This window comes from Anolis carolinensis, chromosome 5 (genome assembly GCF_035594765.1).
Source record: "Anolis carolinensis isolate JA03-04 chromosome 5, rAnoCar3.1.pri, whole genome shotgun sequence".
NCBI lineage: Eukaryota > Metazoa > Chordata > Lepidosauria > Squamata > Dactyloidae > Anolis > Anolis carolinensis.
In genome coordinates, this window is record NC_085845.1 from 128,069,856 (window position 1) to 128,086,906 (window position 17,051).

The 17,051-nt window shown below is 39.5% G+C and overlaps 1 protein-coding gene and 1 long non-coding RNA gene across 8 annotated transcripts in view; both read left to right on the plus strand.

Annotated features, from left to right (window-relative positions):
• tafa5 (TAFA chemokine like family member 5) overlaps nt 1-17,051 on the plus strand; it is a 504,871-nt gene that overhangs the window by 61,090 nt on the left and 426,730 nt on the right. The window lies entirely within an intron of this gene.
• LOC134299442 (uncharacterized) lies at nt 982-6,515 on the plus strand. The gene is made up of 2 exons (XR_010006659.1): nt 982-5,855; nt 5,938-6,515. It is a non-coding gene; the product is annotated as an uncharacterized LOC134299442 (long non-coding RNA).

Here is a 17,051-nt window from a genome sequence, read left to right on the forward strand (position 1 = left end):
CAAGTCTGGTTCAATTCCATCATTGGTGGAGTTCAGAATGCTCTTTGATTGTAGGTGAACTATAAATCCCAGCAACTACAACTCCCAAATAGCAAAATTATTCCTCACCAACCCCACTAGTATTCAGATTTGGGTATTTGTGCCAGATTTGGTCCAGTGAATGAAAACACATCCTGCATATCAGATAATTCCATTAAGATTTGTAACTAGCAAAATTACAGTTATGAAATAGTGACGAAAATAATTTTATGGTTAGGGGTCACCACAATATGAACTGTATTAAAGGGTCATGGCATTAGGAAGGTTGAGAGCCACTGATTTAGTGGGAATGTTGTGTTTTCACCTTCCTGCCAAGCTCTGTGCTTATCTCATATGGATGTGATTTTTGCCTATAGTGCTGGTGGATGCTACTCAATTTTGAAAAATATTGAATGCAACTATTACCAAAGAGTATCTGGCTCTATAACAAACTATTTCAAGTCATCAACAAAGCTGATGTGACTTGAGGTAAACACACAATACACTACCTTGCAGGAATATGTACTACACACCTGACTATTCCACTTTTTGCAGTTTTACAACCTTTTTATTTACTTGATACAATAAAAATATTTTGTACCTTTACAATGTTGTGCACAGCCTTGTTTATTTCAAGTGATAACAGTGCCATTTAAGTTAATCTCAAGTACAGAGAGGCACACAATGAAATGTGATAAAGTCAAAAGTTGATGGATTCCTCTGCAAGACTCTGTAGCATTTTTTAAATCTTACACTATTATTTTGTTCATTTGAAACAAAGACTTACTTTCTGTTGACGTTGGTGGTTGTTATTTATCTAGCTTTTTATTTCTGGCTTCCTAATCTTCTCGACATGATTGGCAGCATTAGAACAACAACAACAACAACAACAACAACAACAACAACAACAACAACAATCTTTTACTCCCTCTCTTAGAATATTTTTTCAGTGTCTATGTTATAAGAATGTTAAAGATTAAAAAAAAAACCTTTCATTTATATTATCCAGATAATGAGTAAGTTAAACTCCCAAATGCAGGAAATTAAATGCAGAATCTAATATACGCATTGATTGCCCTGTGCATTTCTGCTTTCTACATGCACATCTGTAACACACCCACACACACACAATCTGTCAAGTTAGCTCGGTACATTTCACATACTGCAGAGAATTATGTCTACCAAGATTCAGAAGGATATTAAGGTTAAAAACTATTTCAAATGCTGCTATGGCTGCAGATCACAATAGAAAGCTTCCTTGGTGTTCAGACCAATAAATAAATTAGAAGAAGGGCTTTAAGCGCTGCATGATAAAATGAACTGAAAGTAGGGCAGAGAAAGAACAACCTTTGTAAGGAGCCTTGCCTGGGGCTAAGAAGAATCAGAAGTTCATTGTGTATTTCAGAGCATGGTGCAACAGTGTTGCAAAGAGTTGGTGACTGAGGTTTTCCAGAGCCTCGGGGTACTAGCATTTTAGCTGTATGTAATGATAGTGAATGCTTCAGATATACTAAATAAATCTTGTTTCTGGAGCTTACATTTTAAAGATGCAGCTCAAGAATAGAAAGGGATACTTCTTGTGATACGTTCTTAGCCAACGGGGTGTGCTATGCCTCATCTCTCTTTTTTGCCTTTCCTTGAGTATTTGTATTATCTGTAGGGTGCCTTTTTGGGTACAATGATAAGTTTCCACTCGCTGTATGTACCCCAGATCTTTATGTACCCTATTTCTATGAGTACATCAATTCAGCCATTTGAAAATAGTTCATTATATTAAAAAGGCACATTTGGAGAACTCCCAATTCAATTCAAATCCTAGATCCAAAGTGAAGAAGGTGTTTTTGCTTGGTTAAAGGCAAAGTTTTTTGAAGGCATGCTGGGGAACATGGTGAAGACCTGCAGTGTTACCAAAATGCCAGTAAAAGAACAGTAAAGGTGGTAAAAGACAGAGATAGGCAAGTAAGCAGACTGCAGTGGCACATAACATAGAATTGCTAGGAAGACTTAGAACACTGGTTCTCAACCTGTGGTCCCCAGAGGTTTTGGCCTTCAACTCCTGGAAATCCTAACAGATAATAAGCTGGCTGGGATTTCTGGGAGTTGTAGGCCAAAACACCTGGGGACCCGCAGGTTGAGAATCACTGACTTAGAACATTTCTAGATAGAACTTATTTTATCAGCTGCTGGTAGGTCAAACCACAGATACCAGTTTCATGGATGTCAGGGCTGTACTCTATTTTCCATCTTTAAACTATTGGGAAATGAGTATAAAAATGATAAATGAATAGTGGGTAGTTTTTTGTGCTGTCATGTTACTGCTAATCAGGTTATAAAATGAAAATCAGTGAACCCAACGTGTAGGTGTATGAATTGATTAGGCATATATACCATTTTGCTTATATGCTGAAGTCTGATACCTGTTCTTCCTTTCTTATTACCAGTTAATCACAAAAAATCCAGACAGCCAAAAGCTTCTTCTCAATTTTGTCTTTAAACAATTTGACTGTCAGACCTGTGGGGAAATTTCAATCAATTTCTTTTTTAAAAGGCTTCCTCTCCAATCAGTCCAGCTGAAGAAAGAAACCAGCTTTAGTGGTTATGAGGACAGAGCAAAAACAACAAAATGGTCTTCTGTAGTTTACTTGCCAGTTTGGAAGCCTCTTGGCCTCATCTTTATGTCTTATCTCTCATATATTTTGTCATTTCAGTTGAATATTTTTTCTTGTAGATTCTTCCCTCCCTCCCTCCTCCTTCTCTTTCTTTGGATTGCCTTCTAAAGAAAAGAATTGCAACTGATTTGATATGAATGTAGCCTCGAGTAACATTCTGTTCTACTGTAGTTATCTGAAACTAGACACATGCACACACGCTACACTCTGAACTGGGACCACAAGTACTTCTATAGGCTTTCTGAAACTTCACACAGTGACTTTGTGTATAATTTTTATACTTTTTCTTCCTTTTAAAAATTAGTGTATTTTGAAAAAAGGGAACTTTTCTTGAAATAATAATGGTATGCCTTTTAAAATGCATGATAGCCAATAGCACTAATTTGTGTTGAGTCCACTATAAGCTGGCAGAGTTCCACATATATTAGTTCTGTTATATTCCTGGAAGAATTTCCCTGCTTAGGGATCTGAAGGTTTTCTTTTTAACTGAGAAAGCTAATCCACCAAAGTTTTAATATAATCTGATTAAACTGTATTTTCAGTAAGATAATTCAATTGACACCTGCAGACACCTACTGAAACCACCCAAATTTAAAAAATGACTCCAGAACAGTAGAATGTCTATTGCTAACCTAATGAATGTGTTTGAGCACTCCATATTATCGTACTGGATAGACTCTGTGGCAAAAAGAAATGTCTTAGGGCGGTTCCGGGCAGCACTTTAATGCAAGTCCAATCGGGTTTTAAAAACCCAATTGGACTAGCATTGAAGTCTGTACACACCCCAGAAAGTGCATGTTTTTCTGGAAGGGGTGGGGTTCCAGATGCCCTGCCGAGCTTTCTAGCAGGGCACCAGGACACAAAAGAAAACCCCTTAAAAAGCCTTAAAAACAGGAAAATAACTTACACGGCAGCCATTTCCCCTTCTCCAGAGCTCTTCTGGCTCACGCCAATGACAAGCCAACAGAAGGGGGGGAGGAAAATTTCTCCTGGCCCCCCCTTCTGCTAGTACATCATTGATACAAGCCAGAAGAGCTCTGAAGAAGGGAAAATGACTACCGTGTCAGTTATTTTCCCGGTTTAAGGCTTTCTAAAGGGTTTTGGGAGAGCAGCCCAAGAAACCCAAGACAGATGTGTAGATGGGCACCAGCAATCCCATCTACATAGCACCAGCAGCTGGAAAGACATTTCTTTCCTGCTAACAAATAATCTCGGCACAAAGCAGTTTTCCTCCTTTGTGCTGAAAGTATTAGTGTTTTTGTGGGCTATCATCTGGACACTCCCCGCAAATATCCAGGATGGCATCGGTTTTGTGCCCTGTTTGGATGGGCCCTAAGTCCTTCAAAGGACTAACAACCTTTACCACCCATGAAGGTCCATTAACTCATAGGAAATCTCATTTGGTAATACCCAACTTCACTCTACTCTCACATAGAGCAGAAATGGATTCTGAAAAGAACAATGAATGCTGAGGTCCACACAAAATTAGGCTGAGGGCAGCAGGTTCTCCATCAGTAATGTGCATTAAAGGTCTGTGTAGAACCTCCCTAAGATGGTAGTGGGAGATATGATACCAAGATTGTAACATTCAACCAGAAGACAACATTGCAAAATCAATTACAGTAAGGTATATTATCCACAGATCATTTGTAATAAAAATGAGGCAGTGATTTTGAGAATAAAAATTGAATTTTTAGGTAGCACCTCAGTGAGAGGGTATCAGCTTCATTGTTCTTTCCTTTGTCAGAATGTGGAGGGACATAATTATGTTTCAGAAATTTCACTTATCTGATGGAAATCATGACTTCTATGTGTTTCCTTTGTACAAATCGCAGCAGTGATAGTCATCAGTTATGTAAACCAGTATTTTTTGCAGATCTTTTATATTTCTCAAAACATTTTGAAAGAATCTTCCATTTTCATATAACCCTTTAGGGTAAGGGCAAAGGTCAGCACTCATAGGCAAACTGTCTGCCTTTATTTTGTCTTTGACCATTTGGTTTGTTTGTTTCTTATGTTTTTCTTTTTTTAGCTTAAGGGAGGTTTCCTCTGACACAGTTTTCAAATGGCTGAATTAGGAAAATGGCACACATGAGGGTTTCTCTCTTTTTTATTATATGTTTGTGTCTGGAGGTGGTATAATAATAGTTGAGAAGGGCAAATATTCTTCTGGGGGGAAAAGATGGAAATAGCGTGAAAGAATTCCTTACTCATATACAACAAATATGTAGAGAGTTTTGTCTTTAGAGACACATGAACAAGGTGGACAGTGTTACAGCTTTGAGTGGGAAACAAGAGGAAGTAATTATATTTATATTGTAAATTATATTATTAACAATTAGTATAATTATGAGCACTTATATTTAATTATAAAGTATTAAATATAATATTTAATTATGGCAGCCAGTATAGTGTGGTGATTTGAGCATTGAACTAGGACTCTGGGGAACCAGAGTTTGAATCTCTGCTAAGACATGGGAACCCACTTGGTGATTTTGGGCAAGTCAAACACACTCAGCCTCAGAGGAATGCAAAGGGAATGCCCCTCTGAACAAATCTTACAAAGAAAGGTGTTGTGACTGCGCCTTCGGGGATTATGGTTGATGGTGATGGGATCCGAAGAGGAAGAAAAAACCCTCGTGATGAGGGTTCACTGGAGGAGTTGCGCAGGAAGCGACTTAGAGAGCTATATGGGGGATCTTCTGAGGAAGATTCAGATGGGGAGTTTGGGGAAATGGATGCTGAGGAACAGGTGGTGGCTGGAGAAGTGGGCACTGAATGGGCACAGCCACCAGAGATGTCTGGGGATTTGGGGCCTATGGATACTACTGAACCTGGGGTTTCTGCAGGAGCTGATCCCACTTGGGATGCTTGGAGAAGGAAGGACGGTTCTTTAAGTGTTCATGGGGCTAAGTGTGGGCAGGATGATTGGGACTCCGATGAATTGCTAGGTACTCCAGATCCACGAGCTCTAGCTGTGTGGAGCTCAGACTCTGAGTAGATTTGGGACACCTGGTGTTTGGGTGTGAGTGTTTGGTCACCCAGGAGGAAGGGGAATAAAATGGGAATGTTTGGCCAATGCACTTTGCGTGTGGCAAGGTGTTGCTAAGGGGCGCCAGTGGGCTCTCTGTGTTTCCGTGAAGACTGGACTTGGACTGTGATTCGGATGTAAGTTATCTGGGACTGCTTTACAGCAGAGGGATGGAACTGTGTGGGTTTCCCTGGACTGCATTCTGATTACTATTTCTAGCTGCTGATACCATCTGGCTTGGCTCTCGCTGTGTCTTATCGTGGACCTGGTTTGGATGACTGCACCCTCTTCGGACTTTGGATTGAATTTGACCTGGCTTCTGTCTACGCTCCCTGACTGACGACTACTCCCGGCTTCTGACTCCTGGAATTTGCTGCTGCCTCTCGACCTGACCTTGGATTCTCCTGACGACGGCTATTCATCATCCCTTTGAAGTTTCGGCTTTATCTGCACCGTGGAAGCAGTTTACTGCTCTTCTAGTTTGTTTGTTTTTAAGCCAGTTTGCTGTTTTTCTTTTTGGAACTGTCCCTTTAACTCCGCAGAGCCGGCTGTCTGTTTTCAGAAACGGTTTGGAGCTAAAAGAAGCTTTTGCACTTTCTGTTATACTCTGCAGCTTTTGGAAGGTTGCAAGCCTTCATTTATTTTGCATGTTATCTTGCAGTCAACTCTATTTGTTTCTTCTAAGCTGAATTGAAGCGTCCTTAGTTTTTATTGAATGCCAGCATGGGAAAATAGCATGGCTTGTTTTTGTGTTATTTTTGGCTTATCTTCAGAATAAACTCTGTTTTGTTTGTTAACTGGCGTCTGACTCTTGACAAAAGGTCCATGATAGGATCAGCTTAAGTTTATAATATATTACATATGATTTGGAGGCACACAACAACATGAACAATATTACATTAAATTTAAGGAATAGTCTGAAAACACGTGATCCTGTTGCTGCAGTGTAGATCTTGATTTGGTTAGTGTATGGATTCCCAAGGACTAGGTAAGTTTGTCTACTCAGATATTAAGACCAACTTTCACACTTCCTTTCAAGTGCCATAATCATTTGAGAAGAAGTGGATGAAGATCAGAGAAAGGTTTAGACATATGGAAAGCAAGTTCTGTGAAGAAAGTTTGATGGATTGGATAGATTTAGCACGGAGAAAAGCAGGCTGAGGGGTGTGTGATAGCACTTTTCAAATACATGAACGACTGTCATGAAGATGAGGTCAGAAGTTTGTTCTTTGATGCTCCAGAGGGCAGAACAAAATGTAATGGTTGTAAGTTACACAAGGGGAGATTTAATTTGAACATCAAAGAAAGAAAAAAAACCCCACTAAGAACAATTGGCAGTGGAAATGGTTATGTCGCCTACCAGAGGTCTTCAAGTAGAGGCTACAGAGCCACATGTATTAACAGGGTTTTTTTAGTGTCAGGAGCAACCGGAGTTGCTTCTGGAGTGAGAGAATTGGCCGTCTGCAAGGACATTGCCCAGGGGATGCCCGGATGTTTTGATGTTTTACCATCCTTGTGGGAGGCTTCTCTCATATCCCCGCATATAGCTGGAGCTGATAAAGGGAGCTCATCCGTGCTCTCCCCGGGTGGGATTCGAACCTGGCAGCTTTCAGGTCAGCAACCCAACCTTCAAGTCACAAGGCTTTTATCCCCTAGGCCACCGGAGGCTCCTTTGTATTAACAGTAAACTTATTGCATTGAGTAGGGGGTTGGAATCAATGACCTATCACATCCTCTTTAATACCAGTTCTGCTGCACCTCCCCTTAAAATATTAGTGTCTTTTGCAATGCGTTTTGAACATTTTTTCTGTCTTGACTGCTAGCAATGCTATTACTATACAGTGGCTGAAGAGTCCCCAGTTTGAACAAGTTTTCCAGCTCTGAATGTTAGAAAAATAGCTGACATAAAAATTTCTGTGCAACGACGCTTGATTTTACTTCTTTGTTAGACACTAAGTAAAGTCTAGTTGACAAGAATTTCAAGACAGGTAGATATAAAAGTGTGAAAAAGACATCCCTATGATGATTCACCTGTCAGAAGGGACTATACAGAAACTGACATTCATGATTAGTAGTTGTCAGCAGTGTTCGAATCAAAGAAACAAATCAGCAATTTCCAACTAAGTCCATAGTAGGATGTCTCTAAAATATACATATCAAAATTGTGTATCAAAATTTTGTACAGAATTACAAGATGATTGCCAAGCAGGCAAAATGTAATTGAATTTCTGTTGTCAGGCATATTAAATCACACCAAGTCTGAAATATCTGCTGCAAATGAAAGTGAAATGCCAACAGACTGATAATGGAAGCCAAAGCTCAAAATCCCAACAGGACAAGGATTCAGGCCAGTTTCCCTCCCCCATAAACTCTGAAGACCCATTGGTCACACCATGGCAGCTAAACACTGCATGTGTGCACTGTATGGGCTGTGTTGCTCACGATCATTTTCCAGCCCTGTTACATTTTCTGGAAGAAGACCACCCAACTGTTTCAGAAATGTACATAAAAGAGGATTGTGGGATCACCTGATGTCCTAGCAGAGTGTACCTTGGCTGTACAATCCAATATTACAATAATATCAGTCTCAATCTTAATTTTTCCACTCCACATCTTAGTACGTTCTCTAAATAGTTCTTAACTGGTTCCCACATCCCCTTGATTATTACAATATTTTAGTTTTATCTATATTATTCCATTTGCAATTTGTGATTTTTCAAATGTAACTTCTGTAGTTTGTTGTATAAAGTGCATGTACAAGGAGGGGAGGGGGGAGAGGGGGAGTGGGATAAAACGACAAAACAACAATAAAAACAAATAAAAAAACAATATTACAATAATGATGGCATAACATTACAGTGAGTTGCATGACTGTGTTGCTTTACTTGCTATACAAACATCTTTGTGAAGGTTTACTCAGCAGTCCCACATGCTTAAGGTAAAGGTAAAGGTTTCTCCTGAAATTAAGTCTAGTCATGTCCGGCTCTGGGGGTTGGTGCTCATCTCTATTTCTAAGCTGAAGAGCCGCCGTTGTCAGTAGATGCCTACAAGTTCATGTGGCCGGCATGACTGCATGGAGTGCCATTACCTTCCTGCCAGAGTGGTACCTATTGATCTACTCACATTTGCATGTTTTCAAACTGTAACTTCTGCTAGGTTGGCAGAAGCTGGAGCTAACGGCAGGAGCTCACCTTGCTACCCAGATTCAAACCACCAACCTTTCGGTCAGCAAGTTCAGCATCTCAGCGCTTTAACCCTGAGTTGCTTGCAGTTGATCAAAACCTTTACACCCCAATGAAGATCTCCCAATTATGATAATTGGGATTGCTTCAGGGAAATATTGCTGGCTGATGTAGGAAGGCATCTTTTGGCATTACTTAAAGTTTTTAAGAATAGGAAGCCAATGCTGGTTTAAAGAGAAATATCCTAGGGCTATCCAGAATGCATTGCCATCTACCTTCCTTTTCTAGCCATGGATGTTTTGGAATTTTCTATCTATATATGGAGCTTCATCTGTGGATTGCCAGGATACTTCCCCAGGAATTAGTATAATTCTTTCCATTGGTTCATACTTTGCTTCTTGCGCTCACTGGTGTCTTGGTTCAGTTTCTCACCATATGGTTTCCTTTTCCTTTGTCAGGTAAGGAGAAGACTAAAATGTTTGCAGTCTCTCTAAAAGTTGTTGATATTTTGTTAAATGCTTGGTATATTGTATGTGAATAGATGTTGTTGGTGGGACAATGTGAGAAGGGAGAGACTTGGATTCCTGTGTGGTCTGAGTAAAAAATAAGCATTTCCCCACTGCAGCAGAGCTGTGAACTTGAACAGTAAGAAAAAAAATCTTGCTTCCAAACAGAGGGAATATGCCACACGTCCCGAGTTTCAACTGGGGTGTTCATTGGAGTGATTTTAAGAGGGTAGAGACAGAGTCTTTGAAAGTCTTTGTGTGACTATTTTACATCTTTTTTTTAAAAAAAGGTGGCATGACATTTCCATCCAGCAGCTCTGAGGAAAAATCAAGAGGCTCATTTAGGGACATGCCATTCCATCTCTGAAGTCAGAGGGCATTGGCGGCATTTCCAACTTCTCTTCACCAGTCATTTCTGACCTATAGGATTTGATCTTGAATTAGAGCCACAGTGACCACATAGTACTAGAAATCTAGGTATATCCAGCTAAATTGTTTGTTTGTGTGTTTTATATGGGAGCAGACAGGAATATTTTCAAAATATGATTTAGGAAGCTTCCTTGAACCCATCCTGAATTTGCAAAGCAAATAATAAGCATTATTCGGCTGATAACTCTCACCCATCTTTTTTCTTTTGCTGCTTTTTTATTATGATATATTGTATATATGCCTCTACTTATTCTTTAACCTGGCTTGATTTTAGTATGTTCTAGTTGAAAGCTTCTCAGTTGTGATCTTATCAGTTATGTCAGAAAGCAACACTTAAAGCCAATCAGTCAAATAGTAGTAATATAGCTTAGCACTAAACATTATATATAATATGAAGTAGACAAAAAACCCACCCACCCCCAACCCTTCCCCCACATGTTCAGCACCAAAGTGGGCATATGTTTACACTCAGCCTGAAAACATTCCTGTTCGGCCACAAAAAGCAACTAGAAATCCCATGTATATTGATGGTGGGTTGGTAGAAAGCAACAATGGTAAACAGGCTTCACAGTCAGGATTATGCCACTAAATAGACCTGCACAGTCCTAATCTGACAAGAATGTTGCAATGCATACTTTATCTTTGGTTTTCTAAAAAATTAGCTTTGGTTTCCATTTTAAAAAATTAGAAATGAACTTGCATCATGATAAAATATCAATTAAAACACAAACCGATTGATATATAAAAGAGAACAGGACATAGGGAGTAAACCAATTTGAAAACTAGTGAAATAATAAGAGGAATTAGCTTTAATGAGTTTGGGAGGTTAAATGTCTGCTTAAAAAGAAGATTCATTGACTTGAACTACCTGACAGGATCAGACGTACTGCACCCCGAATTTAGATGACTCAGCTTACCCCCTCCCTCATAGGTTGCAAGTTCAACAAAACTTATTTGTAGCCTGAGTTGCTTGTTCTCTATCTCTCTGGTGTAGAAAGTGATGCAAGAAATGACAATGTGACATTTTCATGTTGAAGGAAGGTCATCAACAAGTAAATTGCATAGCCAAAGTGTAAAGACAGGAAAGACAGTATCTGACATTCCAGCCAAACAGGACTGAGATTGTGGGATGTGAAGGAGAGCCTTGCTGGAAGATCTAAGTCTTTTGACATTCATACATAAGATGACCTTAGGACTTGTTGGGAGACCAGGGTGTTAAAGAGAGAAGTGTTCTGAAGTCCAGAAAGAAGACCATGGCCTTCTTTTATACTCTTTCTACAACTCTTGACCTGATGAATCAATTCAGTATTCACAGAAATGTGCTGAAGATAAAATGTGAAGTGTAATTACAGCATTGCAATGAAAACAGTTCTGCCTATAAGTGTACAGAAATCATTTTGACACTTCTATCTTCTCTTCTTTATGTGTGCAAGGTGGCTGACTTGATATCATTTGCACAACTAATAAAATTAAAATAAGACAACATAGCTGAAAATTTATTTTAGTTATGAGAGAATTTATTTCAGTTATTCGGAAGTTGTATGAGAGGGGGTGGGACAGGGACTAGCTAGTTAACTGCACTGAATTCTTCTGCCCTCATAACCTGAAAAGCTTTGACTAGTCATTTCTTGGCTTTAGAAAAATATTAAAATATGAGACAGACATTGTTTCAAAGGGTTATGAATGTCCTACTTTGAGATGAATTCAAGTTTCATGGATCATTCAGTTGTACTACCACAAAGAAGATGTAGAATTGTGTCATATCCCTTGCATCAAGATGTTTTGAGAAGGATTCAGAGTTTCTAATGATTTACAAGCCACCTTGCTTGGGGAAAATGTTGACACTCTGTTCTGTATCTTTGTCCCACACAGAAGACATGGCTTTCCCATTATCGTCATAATGCCAAAGGCAGTGCTCTTATTTATCCTTAGTTCCACTATTACCTTGTAGTAACATGCATGAGCCTTTTAAAAATTTTGTACATTTCTTTCAAGGTTTGAAGTTATATGGCGGGAAGGTCTGACCAGCTTTTTAAAGTTTTATATGACTCCAGCAGTTGGCTGAAGAACTATATCTTTGTGCTGAGAATATCAATTGTTCTCAATATCATTGCTGTGGAGTCTTTAGGTATCAATACAGTCACTTTCATGGTGATTTTTTGTATTGCTAAAGCTATACCATATAGAGAATTTTACCAAAGAGATACAAAATGCTTTTCTCTTTGTACGTACATCTTAGTACGAGTTGATCTGAAAAATATAAGGCATGTGAGTGGTTCTGTATTTTAAATATGACCACGCCTAATATGTTTATTTTCACAATTAATCAGTCTTGTGTTTTATAAAATGCTTTACTTAGATGTAAAGTTTCAGGTAATACTTCTCACTTATTTGGAAGAGCAGTATTTAAGGTCTTCAAATTTATAATAAAAATCCCATACACAATATATTACTGTTATTTATTCTCTCCCCGGAGATATATTGTATGTCTTCACTAATAACTAGGGTGTTTTTGTCAAGGTACAGATACCACGAAGTCGGTCCCAAGTACAAAGTAACAATAGTTTAATGAAGATACAGCTCAAAAGAATAAAAAAATGCTTAACAGCAGCAAAATAGTATTCAAAAACAAACACAGACCAACCGGTCAAAAAGGAGGTAAAACAGAGAGTCCCAAAGTCCTAAAAAATCCCAACCCACTAACCAAAATACCCGGCAGAGGTATTCGCTATTGTTTCAGTGAAGTAAAGTCGTAGTCAAGCCAGTCCAGGGGTCATCCACAGCAAACAGGATACAGCAGCAAGTCAAGCCAGTCCAGATGTCATCCATAGCAAACAGGATACAGCAGCAGCGTCAACGTCCAATCCAAAGTCAGGGCACAAGAGCGAACATGATGTCCAGAAGCGATCTGAGGTCCAAACCAAGAACAGTAGCAAATCCCAGGAATTATGACCCAGCATACACTTTGCTAGTCACAGGGTCCCTAATACAACCAGCCCTCTTTTTATTACAAACCCTCTGAGTTGCAATCAGCCAATGCCCCACCCTCAGCTGCTCCTGCATTCTCCTTCAAACTAGAATCAGACAACAGTTGCCAGTTGTGATGCCCGAGCTGCTCTTTGCCTTGCCTGCCAAGCGGCCCTTCTCTTGCTTCTACTTACATCCTCCCAAACAGCAGACAAATAATTTTCCCTCCAAGTTTCATTCCCAACCAATCTTCTGAATGTGCCACTACTTGTAGGCTCCTCACCCACTTCTGCTACTTTTGTCCAATCCATCTCATCCACAACCTCATCAGTGTCACTCCCAGCACTTCTCATAGAAACTGCTTCATTGTCAAACCCATCATCCCCATCAAACCCTTCAAAAGACTCTTCATCCATGGCTTCAGTAAGTCTTTAGGAAAGATCTAAAAACATGGCTCTTCCGATGTGCTTTCGGAGAGTAACTGTTACATGCTTTTGTTACGCCCCCCATTATTTATCCTCTAGACTGTCTGCTATCTTTTCCTTAGTTCCCTGTGGTTTTATTCTTATCCTTTTTCTTATCCTTTTCTCACCCCGAGTTTTAACTGAGTATTAGTGCGGCCTGCCCTGTTATATTGCTCTTTGGATTTTGTGTTGTACTGTATATGATTCTTTATTGTATTGTTGTAATTGTATTATGATATGTTGTTTTTATATTGTGTTATATTGTATTTTCCCGGGCATGGCCCCATGTAAGCCGCCCCGAGTCCCCATTGGGGAGATGGTGGCGGGGTATAAATAAAGTTTTATTATTATTATTATTATTATTATTTGCCGAATCCTCTTCTGCTGTTGCTCTTCTACAGGATCTTGCTCCCGGGTAGACCTTTCTGCCTGCCTACTCTCCAACTCCCTGTTGTTACTACTACTCAGAGACTCATCCACAACAGTTTTTGATTAGGTATGTTGCTTGTGAAAATGTGTTTAGGAAAGAGATTAGATAAAGACTTCTGTAACTGTATGTGAGTGTGGCAATTACTTTTTCATTATAGAGAAGCACATGGAGTTTGCAACTTGTGTTAACAATATTTATCAGATGACCTTTTGTATAAACAAGCAAACTCTGGGGTGTGTTGGCTCTGTTGTATTTGAGATAAACACAAGAAGTTATATCCTACCTCTGCTCATCTTTGGGCCCTTCTACACTGACACTCAAATTCAACTTGAAGCCAGCTTGAGGTCGGAGGCAATGCAAAATGCGTATTCCCAATGTTATAACATAATCCAGTCAGAAACAGCGTGTTAAAAAAACTCACTGGAAATTCCAGATCAAGCCATAAAATCCATTGAAGCTGATCTGTGTATAAACAGTGCAAAGCAGGAAACTGAATGCCAAATGTGGAGCATTTATGTAGGCAGGGCAAATGTTGTGACAGTCAGAGAAATAACCCGGATTCACAGCTTACCATGAACAAACAAACACATCCCCTCAGAAAGAAAACCACAGCATTCCCATGGGAATGCTCAGTTGGTGTCTCCTGCCTTGCTCAGCTCCAGTCAAGTGCTGAAAAGCTGTTCTTTTATCAGCACATCTCTCTGGAAGAGGTAGGGAGGAAAAAATCCTTGGAACTGATCGACCTGCAAACAGGGATTCTTTGTGAACTCTGTCACAGCTTGGAACTGGTTCCCGGGCTGCCATTGTAGGCTGCTCAGTCGTTTAGTCGTCTCTGACTCTTCGTGACCTCATGGACCAGTCCACGCAAGAGCTCCCTGTCAGCCATCACCGCCCCCAGTTCCTTCAATGTCAAGCCAGTCACTTCAAGGATACCGTCCATCCATCTTGCCCTTAGTCGGCCTCTCTTCCTTTTTCCTTCCATTTTCCCCAGCATCGTGATTTTTTCCAAGCTTTCTTGTCTCCTCATGATGTGGCCAAAATACTTCAACTTTACCTCTAATATCCTTCCCTCCAGTGAGCAGCCGGGCATTATTTCCTGGAGGATGTACTGGTTGGATCTTCTTGCGGTCCAAGGCACTCTCAGGATTTTCCTCCAGCACCAGAGTTCAAAAGTGTCTATCTTCCTTCGCTCAGCCTTCCTTATGGTCCAGCTCTCGCATCCATAGGTTACTATGGGGGATACCATTGCTTTGACTATGCAGACCTTCGTTGCCAGTGTGATGTCTCTGCTCTTCACTATTTTGTCAAGGTTGGCCATTGCTCTCCTCCCAAGAAGTAAACGTCTTCTGATTTCCTGGCTGCAGTCTGCATCTGCAGTGATCTTCGTGCCTAGAAACATAAAGTCTGTCACTGCCTCCACGTTTTCTCCCTCTATTTGCCAGTTATCAATAGGTGTAGTTGCCATGATCTTGGTTTTCTTGACGTTTAATTGCAACCCAGCTTTTGCAATTTCTTCTTTCATTTTGGTGATAAGGCTCCTCAGCTCTTCCTCACTTTTGGCCATCAGAGTGGTATCATCTGCATACCTAAGGTTGTTAATGTTTCTTCCAGCAATTTTAACTCCGGCCTTGGATTCCTCAAGCCCCACATGTCGCATGATGTGTTCTGCATACAAGTTGAATGGGGAGGGTGAAAGTATGCAGCCCTGCCACACTCCTTTCCCAATCTTGAACCAGTCTGTTGTTCTGTGATCTGTAGGCACTCCAAAGCAAATCAGATCTTTTTCATCCACAATTTGATTTGGATTAAATGGTTGTGTAGAAGCAGCCTCTGCTTCCCATTTACTCATTATGCTCTTACCACATAGACAGAACACAGCCATATGAAATCAGACAGATGATCATATATATATTGAGAAATTCACCACAGAATTCATAGCAGACTTTCTGATGTGAGATCATTGACTTCTAGTAGTTTGGATAGAATATATTAGTCCAATACTGTGATGTCGCACAGTGATTCAAGGCAAATGTATGAGCCACCACTGGTGAGGGACTTCATCATGCTTGTGCCCAAGGTAACCATAGGCACTTTCCCTATTCTTTCTCAAAGAATGCTAGGTCAGAAAAGGGAAGCTCACATCTCTTTTAGTACCTGGAACTTGTGAACCTCTCTTCAGCAAATCCAAGGAGCTGCAGCCAGAGTGTTAACTGGGACAAGTTACTGAGTGTGTTCAACTCCCTTGCTACAGCATTACTTCTGGCTGTGGTATGTTTTTGGGCACAATTCAAAGTGTTGGTTATAAGATATAGAGCCCGAGAACATTTTGGTCCATGTTATCTGATATACCATGTGGCTCTGTATGAGCATGTGTGCACTGTGAGATCCTCTGAAAAGTCCCTTCCCTCAGCTTGACCACCTTCATATGCATGGTTGGAGTTCTCAGTGGCTGCCCCCAGGCTTGGAACTTATTGTGCAGGAAGGAACTCAAATTTCTCTTCATTATTGTCCTGCTGACAGCAACCAAAGAGATGTTATACTCTTTTACTTGTCCAGTTTTTATATGAATTTATCCAAAGGAATATAAAGAGAAAAAGCAGCATAGAAATAATAATAATAATAATAATAATAATAATAATAATAATAATAATAATAATACTTTTTCATTTTATATATTATTGTGAATAGTTTAATTCTATTTTAAAGATACCATTTGTATTTTTAATTATATTATAATTGCTTTAATTTGAATTTTGAATTTGAATTTTGTGGATAAGATGGGATATAAAGAAGACAATGATGATTACACAAATACTTTAAATACTATAATGTTAAAAATCACCTAGTTTTTGATGCATCTTTCCTTAGAAAATATATCATGTAACATTTTATAAAGTTATGAAATTTTGATAAGAGATGGTAATCTGATAATTTTATATAACAACAAAGTACCTGAACTATAGTGATAGGATTAGTAAGGAATCCTATATAGGATTTGTAGGATTACATATTTATAGGATTATAGGATTTACATTTGGAGTTCTCAAACCACTTGCTGCTGAAAACACTTTGATCCATTTAGTCATAGTTCCATAAAGCTTTTCAGTTCCAGATGTGTTAATAAGTAAAGCCCTGTTCAGTTCTTCTCCAGATGTAGGTCAAACATGTGAAGGGAGAGACTGGGAATGTATTGTTGGTTTATCCCAGAATATCACATGTCTTGCTTGCACCACCCATACAATAGACAATCATTTACAATGATATCCCCAAAGGAGAACCTCCTTAGACCTAGGTCTGTGTGTATAGGCATTGCAGTTTACATCTGTGAGCAGATAGCCCTCTCCGACATGTCTGC